Raw genomic sequence first — 12894 nt, forward strand, 5'->3', positions numbered from 1 at the left:
AAGCCCCCGAGGGCTAGAGGGGTCCCAAAAAGGGTTGCGCTGAAGCTCACTAGTCTAGGGGTTTATATTTCCTATCTTTGTTCTTGGTTGGCTTATTCTAAGAATTCTACCTTAGTAACAGCCGATCCCTCTTTGCTTTTAGTTTCCCACTTCAGGGGGTCGGGTGTAGGGCAAACTTGTTTTTCTCGTATCCTGTTTGCCTGGAACATTTCACCTTTGCCTGGTTCCCTTTTCCTCAGGGTCCCCAACCCTAAACTGCCTGCCCATTTCTAACTCCTCACTGATCAATGTGCTGATCATCTTGACATTAAGGCTGCTCTTCTTGGCTGCTTGTAATTTCACGTCCAGCTGTTACTCTGGAGGTTATTTTACCGTGCTTTAGACACCTTGCAGGCAAATGCTGTTGGGAATAGCAACATATGTAACACTTGTTGAGCATTTACTGTGCGCCAGGCGCTGGGCTAGCCCCTTAGAAGCATTGTCTCGGCCATCAAACTTCAGCAAGAGTGACAAGCACCCGGGGGCTCCTCGTTCAAGGCAGCCACAGCTTGTTTTCTTGCTCTTCCCTTAATTGCGCTTCACAGATGTTGCCTTTTGACAAGTCGAAGGCAAGGCCCTTCCCTATAAGAGGTCAGACTCTCCTAGCAGGACACGGGCGCCGCTGCGGGGGTCTGGGCCGGCCCTGGCATCTCCGGGGCGTGCCTGTTCTGGAAGGCTCCACTCGGAGTTTCTGGCTCAGGAGATGGAGGGGGAGGCGGGTGACTGTGTGTTTCTGACAATATCCTAATATCCTAGGCGATCTGCTGCCGCCGGTTCGGGGGCCACTGCGTTATATCATTTAATCAAGCCAACCGCTCAAGGTGAGTAACGCTGCCGTTTCCTTTTTATAGATGAAGAAACCGAAGCTGCCTCTTGAACTTGACTAGGCATCTCTTTGAAACACTTAAAAATGAATTTATTGCACAAAAGAGAGAATAAAGGGAGCAAGTCTCAACAACAGGCTTTAGCAGGGAGGAGCCCCGAACGTAGAAGCCTGGGTTTAGGTTGTTCTATTATTTACTAATTCTGCTGTAACCTTGGCTGAATCACCAAAAATTTTCCCAAGTCTCAGTTTCCTTGTTTGAGAAAGAAGAATGATGTGTGCTCTACCAATGCCAAGTATTTTTGTGGAAATTAAGTGAAAGGATGTCTTTTTAAGGTGTTATGAACTCTTGAATTCCAAACAAATGTGAGATTACTTTTGCCCTGATTCAGAGAGACTTCTCGCCGAAGATAAATCACAGCCGGCAATAAGCGAGACAGTTTTATTTTTTTCTCCCCACAGCAGCCATAATGCCCAGCTCACATTTAGGTAGTTATGTAAAAAAGATTTTCTTGTGTTTTTTTCCTGGCAGGTATAAACAGAGGGAAAATCTTTTTCTATCGTGTATATGCCTTCCTGAAAGTACCAAGTTATGGGCAGGACTAATGGGCTGAGAATGCTTCACGTCCGTTTATTGTGGCTTGCTTATGACATATCACCATCGGAAAAGCCATCACAGGGAAAAAAAATCATTCGGTCTAATTTAAATAATGGTCGCATCTTTGCAATGATGACAGACCGTGACAGCTTATAGGTTTTAGATGGCGACTCCTTCGCTCTGTAAAAACAGATCAGCTGCCAGCGGACCTACGCTTCTTGCCACACACATCTGCGAATTTTTAAAGAGAAATTGAGTGGGCAGCTGCCATTACAAGCAGGTGAATTTAGTTGAACGAACACATTCATCAAGCAGAGGTTAGGTTTGCCACTTTGCTCTGACTGGAGAAGGAAGGTGACAGGCCTGAAGCTGTACTAGTGATGACTAGCATTTGTATAATCTCCGAAAGATCAGCACGATTTTTTTTTATTGAATTCTGCCACACGGCACCCTCACTTTGGGTCTTCACTCACTGAAATGCAAAGATTGCAGTATTTAAATGAAATGTTTTTTGAATGATTTACCATGACTTTCTAAGGACCAAATTCAATGATGTCCTCAGCCCTCATTTGACTTGAACATTTGACATGCTGAGCCCCCTACTCACTTTTCTTTCCTTCTTCAGCTTCCCTGCCTGTCAAAGCAGAAAAGAAGGGAGATTAGACAGTGGTCAGAGAAATAGGAAATAAAACCACTTCTATATAGTAAGCTGGCCTTCCATGCTGCTTTTATTTTTCAATGATAGCCTGTCTCAAGTTGTGTGGTAATTTATTGTACTGGCCTATTAAACTGTGAAGTCCTGGGAGGCGAGGCAGTGCCTCATACACAGTCCCTTATACATGTAAGTGCTTGATAAATGCTTATTGAGTGAGTGAATATTTTTATTTAAGTATAGTTGGTATACAATCTTGGTTATATTAGTTTCAGGTGTACAATATAGTGATTCAACAGTTTTAAATCTCAAGATGTGATCATCCCACTAATTCTAGTAATTACCTGTCACCGTGTAAACTTATGACAACATTGTTAACTAATTCACCGACACCTTTTTACCCATCCCCCACCCCCTCTCTTCTGGTAACCATTTCTTTGGTATCTGTTTATATGGGTCTGTTTTTGTTTTCTTTGCTTTGTTTTTAGATTCCACAAATAAGTGAAACCATGTGGTATTTGTCTTTCTCTGCATGATTTGTTTCACTTGGCATAGTACTGTCTAGGTCCATCCATGTGGTCACAAATGGCAAGATTTCATCTTTTTTTATTGCTGTGTAATGTTTCTCTGTGTGTGCGTCACTGTCTGAAAAGCTATCGGAGGAAAAAAATCATTTACAGTTTTATTTAAATAGTGCCACATCTTTGCAATGATGGCAGACTGACAGTTTGTAGGTTTTAGATGATGACTCCTTCACTTTGTAAAACATAAATCAGCTGCCTGTATACATACACGTATGTACACATATGTATGTATGCACACACACACATATACACATGTACACATACCAGTTCTTTAGTCACCTATTGATAAACACCTAGGTTGCTTCCATGTCTTGGCTATTATAAATAATGCTGCAATGAACGTAGGGGTACATACATCTTTTTGAATCAGTGTTTTCATTTTCTTTGGGTAAATAACCAGAGTGGAATTGTTGGGTTGTATGGTACATCTATTTTTAGTTTTTTGAGGATCTCCATGCTGTTTTCCATAGGGGCTGCACGAGTTTACAGTCTACCACAGTGCCAAGGGTTTCCTTTTCTCCGCATCCTACCAACACATTAGTTGCTGACTTTCTGATAAGAGCTGTTCTGAGTGGTGTGAGGTGATATCTCATTGTGGTTTTGATTTGCATTTCCCTGATGGTTTGTGGTGTTGAGCATCTTTTCATATAGCTGTTGGCCATCTATATGTCTTCTTGGGAGAAATGTCTTTTCACGCCCACTGCCCATTTTTCAATAGGATTGTGTGTTGTCATTGAATTATGTTTCTTATATATTTTGGGTCTCAACCCCTTATTGGATATATCACTTGTGAATATATTCTCCAAGTCAGTAGGTTGCCTTTTGTTTTATTGAAGGTTTCCTTTGCTGTGCAGAAGCTTTTTAGCTTTATGTGGTCCCATTTGTTTATTCTTTTGTTTCCCTTGCTCAAGGGGGTGTGTCCAAAAAGATATTACTCATACTGATGCTGGATAGTTTACTCCTTCCTATGTTTTCTTCTAGGAGGTTTATGGCTTCAGGTCTTACATTTAGGTCTTTAACACATTTTGAATTTATTTTTAAATATGGTGTGGTAGGGCACCAATCTATTGATTGTTTCAGATATCTACATAGGCCACATGGGGCTCCATCCTCAGAATTTCATGGTTGCCTCTTTTGAGTTTTATTGGACTCACATAACAGGTTGAGTCTTGAGGCTCTTCTAGACTCAGCCACTCATTGTGCTGGTATAAGCCCTTTCACAAGACCTTAGGCCCTCACTTTGAGAGAATGGATTATCCCAGACTTCCCCTACCATTCTGGAGCTCTTGTCGTCCTTTCTTACCACCAGGCCATTTTCAGGATCATCCCAAATATTCTAATAACATTGAACATCAAAAAGGGGAGATACGATGATTGCCTTCCTTTCTTCCTAGGAGACTCATACCCTTATGCAAAATTGTCCAGCTTCTCCACAAATGCTGAGTCTGTATTTCAAGGGATATAGGGAGAGTGAGACTGTCAGGTTCCAGGTTCTGCTGTATCTTTCCCCCAGGTCATAGGTGCCTAATACCCTTATTTTTGTGTAACTAAGTGATGTCAGTCAAGTGACTCTTCTCTGAAAAAGGAAAATTTACTCCAAGGCATCATGTTCATCTGTAGATGCATGAGTTTTTTGTGTTGTTTTTTTTTTTTTTTTTAATCCTCACCAGAGGATATTTTTTTCCATTGCTTTTGGGGGGGGGGGGGAAGAAGGGGGGAGAGAGAGAGAGAGAGAGAGAGAGAGAAACATCGATGTGAGAGACATCGATTGGTTTCCTCCTGCACTCTCCCCAACCAGAGATAGAGCCTGCAACTGAGGTATGTGCTCTTGGCTGGAATCGAACTTGGGACCCTTCAGTCTGCAGGCCAGTGCTCTAACCACTGAGCAAACTGGCTAGGGCAGATGTCATAGATCTCTAAAGCCAGAGCTGCCTCTAGCTCCCAGGCTCAAGCGGGAGAAGGGGGTGGTAAGGCGAGCGGAATCCCATGGCTCCTGCAAAGCCCCCCGCCTGCAGATCCGCAGGTGGTAAGTCAGGGAGGAAGCAACTGGCTGCAAAAGCTGCTCGCAAGAGTGCGCCTTCTACTGGAAGGGTGAAGAAGCCTCTTTACAGGCCAGGTCCCGTGCACTCGATAAAATTAGGGGTTATCAGAAATCCACTGACTTTCTGATTCGCAAACTTCCTTCCCAGTGCCTGGTGCAAGAAATTGCTCAGGACTTCAAAACAGAACTGCGCTTCCAGAGCGTAGCTATTGGTGCTTTGCACGAGGCAAGTGAGGCCTATCTGGTTGGCCTTTTGAAGACGCCAACCTGCGTGCTGTTCATGCCAAAGATGTTACCAGGCCAAAGACATCCAGCTTGCACGCGACGTATGTGGAGAATGTGCTTAAGAATCCACTATTATGGGAAACATTACATTCTTTAAAAAAAAATTTCTCTTCCTGTTATTGGTAGTTCTGAACATTAGACATTTTCCCCCATGGCATCAAAAGGTACCTAAGTATATGACTGCATCATGGAAAATAGGGGATAGAAATCGGGTATTGGCAGCTTTTCCCATTTTCATTTGTGTGTGAATTTTAATATAATTGCAGAAACATAAAGCATTAATGCAAGGCAAATGTTTCAGTGAACAGGTTTCAGCAGTTCAACTTTATAACAATATAAATAAACCTCTTAAATTTTTCTGGACAATGCTAGCGTTTGGATTCTTTAAAAACAAGTAAATTTCTTACCTGATGGTAACTAAAATCAAAACGAAACCAAAAAACACAATCACAGTCTGTGGATAATACGATTGCGAAGCAGGACTTTATTTTTTCATATTTACCTCAATAAATACATGTTATTTGAACAATAAAATGTTAAAAGTTAGTAAGATAAAGAAATAAGCCCATAACTTTAGAGTAAAATGTATCAACCCCATATTACAGGACTGGAATGTCTTGGAAAATAAAACGTGACATTCGTATCTTCCTTTCCCATCAAACTCAATTTCAGGTGAGTTTATAAAAATATCAAAGCCCCTGTATTACTTGCCTCCTTTCTGAAATGCAGGTGATGGAGACAAGCCATGTATACAATTTAGTGGCATTTGCTGGGGTATTTTATAAAGAGCTCTGAATATAAAATTTATCTATATTTTACTCTCCATTTTGGAGTTTATAGTCTCTTTTTTTAAATAAAGCGTATAAATGGAGAAGTAATTTCAAAACTTTTGTTGCAGAAAGAGAGCAAGTTGCTTCCACTTCTGTTTACGTATCATTTTATTGTCAGTCTAAAATTTTCTAAGACAGCTTATCCACTGCCGACTTTTCAGGAAGGCTAGCAAGATCTTTCAGGCAGTCGTTCACATATTATTATTTAGAAATGCAATTTTTAGTTGTTGATTTAATCTGAAAACTTATGCTCCAAACAAAATAATCCTAGAGCAACACTTTACTCTTCAAGTGCAAAGTGGAAGAGAGGAACTCGTGAACCGTTTTTGGGTTGAATTGGCGTTTGTCAGTTCCTGTGCCCTGTGTGCTAACTGATGTCTGCACACTTGAGACAGGCGACATGTGCAGAATGTGCCTGGATGCTTCACACTCGAACCCCCTGCAGCAGTTCGGTGCGGCGAGGGGCCGCCGGCTGAGCTGCGGGGTCGGGGCTGCAGTAACCCGCACTCCCTGCGCAGCTGGGAAGTTGAGAAAAATATTTCATTAGGAAGCAGCTTCCAAACTGGAAGAGTTGCTTCTACAAATTTCATGATAAAAACGGATTATTGTCCTTCTCACGTGCTTATTCTGCAAACATTGAGCATTGTTTCTCTCTACTAGGTTTAATATTCTAATGTGGCTCCGGTTTACATGTGACACTGATTTGAGTGAGTAAAAGGGAGGGTCCCAAGGGTTTTCTTGGGAGAGGGGCAGTGGGACTGCTCAGTCATAGGAACCTCGTAATCCTTAGAGGCTATTGCAGTCAAATGTCAGAATTCAGTGGGCGAGAGATGTTTTGTGTTATGTCACATAGTTTAGATTATTTCATGATTCAGTGAGTCACAGAATCGGGGATTGTTTTAGTTGGCTGGGGACCAGGGTGGAGGGTGGGGTGCACTAACTGAGCAGCGTATGGGACTGAGCCTGGGAGTTTTTCCTAAAAAGCCACGCAAAAAGCCCCTCTTCCTGACCATTCCTGACTCACCCCAGTTGTGGCAGGGAATAGTTCCCTAGAAATGGAAATAATCACTTAGAAAAAATTCTTAGGAGATTGTAATAGGATCCTCTGGCTGAGAACCATACATTTTATATTCACATGAAAAAATAAAAGAAATTCCAGAGAGGTAAAAGAACATCCATCTACCAGTACCTAATTGTCAGGCCATTTCTCTTTAAAATCTGTTGATATTTGATAGGTAAACAGTCATGTGTACTTAACAACAGGAATATGTTCTAGCAATGCGTTGTTAGGTGAGTTAGTCACTGTGTGAACATCATAGAGCGCACTTACAAAAACCCGGATGGCCCAGCCTAGTACTATAACTGTATGGGCTATCCTTTCATGTGACTGGCAGCGCAGTCGGTCTGTTTACACCAGCATCAGCACAAGCGTGTGACTAATGCATTGTGGTGTGACAGGTGATAAGAAATTTACAGTTCCATTATAATCTTACCACTGTCATATACAGTCTGCTGTTCACCAAAACATTATTATGGCATATGACTGTATCTTGCTTGGCAACCTCAGGAGTTGCCAGGTGAAATCTGAAACTGGGTACATGGAGGGCAAGGAGACACTGCAAACAGAGGTAGACCACTCCTGATTAGCAGGTGACAATTTTTTTTTAAAAAATATATCTTTATTGATTTCAGAGAGAGGAAAGGAGAGGGAGAGAGAGAGATAGAAACATCAATGATGAGAGAGTCATTGGTCGAGCCTGCAACCCGGGCACGTGCCCTGACCGGGAATCGAACCCCGATCGCCTGGATCCTAGGTCGACGCTCAACCGCTGAGCCACGCCCGGCCGGGCGAGCAGGTGACAATTTGAATAAGCAAGGGAGCTTATGAGGCTTGTCTTGGGTGGTCGCCAAGACAAAGGTCTCTACCCTGTCTGCCAGATTTTTAAGAGTTTATATAAGACTTAATGAGGTACAGTCTCAAACACATTGCTCTCTCAAGGCTGTGTCTTTGAAGTGGCTCCTCTTGTGGGAACAGTGGACAGACCACTCACTCCAAGGACTGGGGTAGGACGGGTGGGTGGTGAGGAACCTTCAACTGTTTGTTTCAACTTGGGGGTCAACCAGCAGTCATGTTCTCCTGATGACCTCCTTTAACAGCCTATGTTGCAGGTAATCCCTTCCTTGTATTATTCTGCAGAATTGGTATATACAGTCCAAGTGTTGATGTCATGATTCTTTCCTGATTTGGGAGGGTGTTAGGGCAAGCTGTAGGTCATCCAGATGAAAACAGGTCTCAAGCTGAATTATTTAGAAGGGACTGTTCATTTGTTTATTTTTTCCCTATTAGAGCACCAGCCTCTAGTCTTGAGAGAGAGTCCTCTCTGTCCCTGTATCTTTCTGTTAGTGTCCCTAGGTGGATTGTTTAAATTAGATTTTTGTGAAGATGGTAAAAATTTATACACTCAGATTAATAAATGAGACTTCTCTTTCTGTTATTTTTTTAATTTTATAGATGCTAAATGCACACAATATGCACTAACTATGAATAGTCTATAATGAACTTTAATATTAACTTCCAGTTCTTTTTTACTAAGTCAATGCTGGCAATACAAGGTGGGGGAAAAGTAGATTTAGAGTTGTCCGTATGGAAAACAATACCATAATGAATAAATAATAATACAATAGTAAACTGTTTCACTTACAACTGTAAACCTACTTTTGCCCACCCTGTGTGTAGCCAGGGAGCCTAACAGAATATCTAGTCTGGCCAGTCTCCGTTCCTTTCTGCTTTGTGGATGCCCTTCTGTAGCTTCATCACTGTCTATGCTGGATTAAGCCTCATAAAAGCTGATCTTTGCTCATGTGCTTGTTCAAGGCACAATATTTCTAAACTAAGTATGTTGACTTCTGTACGAAATGCTTTATGAAGGTTATTTGTATGCTTCACTGTAAAGTATTAGGGATATGCTGTCTGTCTTTTTAATCTGAATGCTCAGTATCTATGTTCTTTGTCATCTGCAAACTCTGCCAAATCTGCGTGTTTAAAATCCACCAGAGGAGTTTGATCTTTTTGGGTGAAAGAACCACTTTCTGCTTAAAATGTTAACAGAAAATGAATGACTTATTAGATAAAAAATGTGACACTTCAGATATAATACCAGTAAAATATACCAAAGCTTGGAGATGTCACATCCAGTCAGTATTTACATGGCAACGTTCTCTCTGAGAAGCATGCTCCGATGCATGCACATCCATGGCCGCCCAGACCTCACACCAGCACTGTCCATAAAAACATAATGCAGGCCACATGTGTTATTTTAAATTTCTAGTAGCCACATTAAAAGAAAAATAGTAAAATTTAATATTTTATTTAATTCAGTATAACCAACATATCATTTCAACATGTAATCAGTATAAATATATTAGTGAAATATTTTAAATTCATTTTTTTCTTACCAACCCTTTGACATCTGGTATGGATTTTACATTTACAGCACATCTCAATTTGGATGCTAAATGTAGAATTTTCATTGGCAATACTTGATCAGCATTCATATTTAATAAAATTTATAGTTGAAAAGTAGATTCATACCCAAGTTTTTCCAAACATATATAAAAATTTGTGAATAACTAAATTGAATACTGAAGATTAATTGTCCTCTTAAATTCGCATTCACACTGATAAAATGAGTTCATCTTTTGTAGGAGTATTAATTTGAATTTGAAGCCAAATATGTTTCAAAACTACATCTGTCCCAGTTAAGTATATTCACTAACTCTTGTGTCAGTGCAGTATTGTTAGCATTGAATTCAAAAGAGGATTGCATAAATTGAAAAGCAACTCTAAATTTATCGTAATAAACAGTGTGTTTCAAATTTTTCTTGTAATTTTCAAAGCCAATTTACATAACACTGTCAATTACAATGAAAATCTTGTGAATATTGATTTCTGTGAGAAAAACTTGCAAAAGCTTTATTATATGTATTATGAAAAATTTCAATTTTAATATAAATTTTTGTACTTGTCTAGCTTAGTCACAAATAAGCTTTTCCTTGGTGCTTCAGATTTAGCTCATTCATATGCAAGGTGATGTCTATGAGAAATCATAAAGCACCCTTTTGTCTTTGATTATTGAATATTTGGCAAGTGTTAGGTTTGTTTTGAGAAAATCTTGAATAGACATTAACAGTACAACACATTTTTTTGTAAAGGGTTTCCATGATTCAAATGAATAGCATTGGCTAAGACTGTAATATCTTTTAATCTATTTCCTATTATTTGTTTTAACAGTTCTATTAATTAACAATGATTAATCATTTGCACATAATTACTGAAAGATTTTAACAACTATAACTGTGATACTTTTTGTACAGTCGGTTTCAGAAAGCTGAGCACAAACATTCATTATGTATCATACAATAAAACAAAGTGATAAGAAGGAAAATATCAGTCTCTTGCTTTAAAATTTTGATATAGAGTTTTTACTTAAAGTAGCTGGAGTACCATCTATCAGGATAGAAATGAATTTTTTTCAAATCTAGCTGAGATTCTCCTTTGACAGCTATTAAAAGATTAAAAATATATCTATTCTATGAGTTTGAATTTTAAACTGCAAATTGACAACATTTCTTCATACATTGGAAGTCCTTCAAGACAGCAGTGCTGTTGGGGAACTCATAAAGGACATGGCTCTAAATGCCATCCATATGCTGATGCTTGCACGAATATAATATGCTCAGCCCTAACCTCTTTCCTGAATTCTAGTCTTGAATATCCAATGTCTACTAACATTTCCACATTCTTGTGTCTCCTGCCAAACTGCTTTTCCCCTAGTCTTCAATAAATGACAACTCCAGGCCAAAAAATTGGGAGTTAATTTTGACTTCTCTCTTTCCTTCCTACCCCATATTCAAGTCCACCAGTAAATCTTGTTGACTTTACTTTCCGAACGTATCATGAAAATGACCGTTTTTCACCAACTCCATTGTTACCACTCTGATTCCATGTGATCTCTTGCAGACCACCTGGGTAGTCCGCTTGTTTCCATTTGTAACTTCTGTAGTCTGTTTCAGTTCTCCAGTCAGTCAGATCCTTACATGCTTGTCTTCACCATCTCTGCAATGGATTTCTCTCTCATTAGAATAAGTTGCAAAAGTCTTTCCCGTGAGCTATGTAACTGCTCCCACCCACCTCTCTGTCCTTAACTCCTACTCTCCTCTCATTTGCTCCTTCCCCAGTGGCTGCTTCTTGCTGTTCTTCAACTAGGCCAAGCGGACTCACACTTCTGGGTTTTTGAACTTGCTGTTTCCTCTGTCAGGGACACTCTTTTCCTGAGAGCCAGCAACTTGTTCCCTCCCTTTATTCATAGCTTTGCTCAAAAGTCTTCCCTGAACACTCACCTAGTGTGTTACTCTGTATTCTTTTACTTTGCTCTGTATTTCTTTATAGTACCTATTACATTATATAGTTATTTGCTTTTTGGGTGTTTCTGTCTCTCCCCCTAGAATATGAACATCAGGAAAGCAGGGTATTAATCCACTTGTTACTGCTTTGTCTCCAGTGCCTAGACCACAGAAGATGCTCAGTGAATGGACGTTGAATTTAGAAAGGATTTACACCTCTGATTGAATCTACTTTCCATCAGTGGATTGAATCTTGGAATATCTGTTTTCTGGATGTCTCTGTTTTCTGGGGGAACCCCCCCCCACAAAAAACAAACTCATTAGTTTGTGGTATGGTGGCTAAAATGCATGAGGAAGAAATTATGCTGTGAAAATAACCAGCTGTCATTTAGATTTTATGCGGCAGGTATTTTGTGGTACTTTACAGTCATGCGGTAAACATTGGCCAATGTCTTTTGCAGTTTTGGGAGATGGTTCAGCTCCTAGAGAGGCCAGGTTTTTGTATTGTTTTATGTTCATTCTCTTTAGTTTAGCCTTTTTCCACTGCAAGCTCTATGTTTATCTGTAGGAAAACCTCACATTTCTAGACAGCCCAGGGACTAGCTTTCTTATCCCTGCACTGGTACAAATTTTATAGTCACTACCTTGCGTGTGCAAAAATATAACTTTATTGTCTATAAAATTTTATTCTGGGGCCCTGAACTCCTGCTCTGAAGGTAGCATAAAACTCAATCCAGTAATCTCCGGGGAATCTTGGTCACATTCAGTGATTTCTCAGCCACTTCAGAGTTCACTCAGTGAGTCAGGATATTTTAGGTTTTATTCTCCTTTGTCCATGGACTGGAGGCCACACTCTATGGTGGGAATCCCGAGCACCGTGGCAGAGGGAAGAGTCGCCTCTTCTCTTCTCTGCGCTGCTCTGTCCTATGCCAGTTAATGGGCCTTTGCTCAGCACAGGCGATGTGAGGTCCCTCCTGGAATGCGTCCTGGGAGGGGCAGGTCCTGACTGGCTCCCTCGGCTCTGTGGAGCCAGCAGTCATCTGACATACAGCTTGGTGCAGCTGGCCCTCAGTAGGACCCTTCATGCTTCACCCTTCTGATGGAGCCTCCTCTTGTTTCCGCTACAGTCTAGGCATTCTGGCTCAATCTCCCTCATCAATAACTGGCCTTGGTTTGAATTTCTAGGCCTTATAAAAAAAACTCAAGGTGTTGTCTCCAGCTCTCCCATGCATGCCTACAGAAGTCCTCTGATATCTCTACTCTCCACTACGTAGGTAGGGAGCTCTTCTCTGAGGTGTCCTGTTTCTCTGAACTATACCTGGGAGCTACAGCTCAGCTTCTCGAATCTGTTTATTTAGAGGAAGTCCATTGTCCTTTCCCCCACTCCAGTCCTGGTACTTAACTCAAGAGAGCAGAGGTTCAGCTATTTCTGATTTTCTCTAAGAAATCTCTCCACTTCTACCCAATTCAGAGCACTTTTCTAGCCCTTAGAGAGTTGGTGCAAAAGATATGGGAGAAAATTGGTTTTGACTTGCCAGGAAACATTGCCTAAGATTTAGAAGTGGGCAAAAGTGGCTACTAGACATCCTTTCAATAGAGAATGAGGTATTGTCTCGAAGAGTGCTTCTCATTTGTCAAT

Source organism: Miniopterus natalensis, chromosome 2, assembly GCF_054644295.1.
Source record: "Miniopterus natalensis isolate mMinNat1 chromosome 2, mMinNat1.hap1, whole genome shotgun sequence".
Lineage (NCBI taxonomy): Eukaryota > Metazoa > Chordata > Mammalia > Chiroptera > Miniopteridae > Miniopterus > Miniopterus natalensis.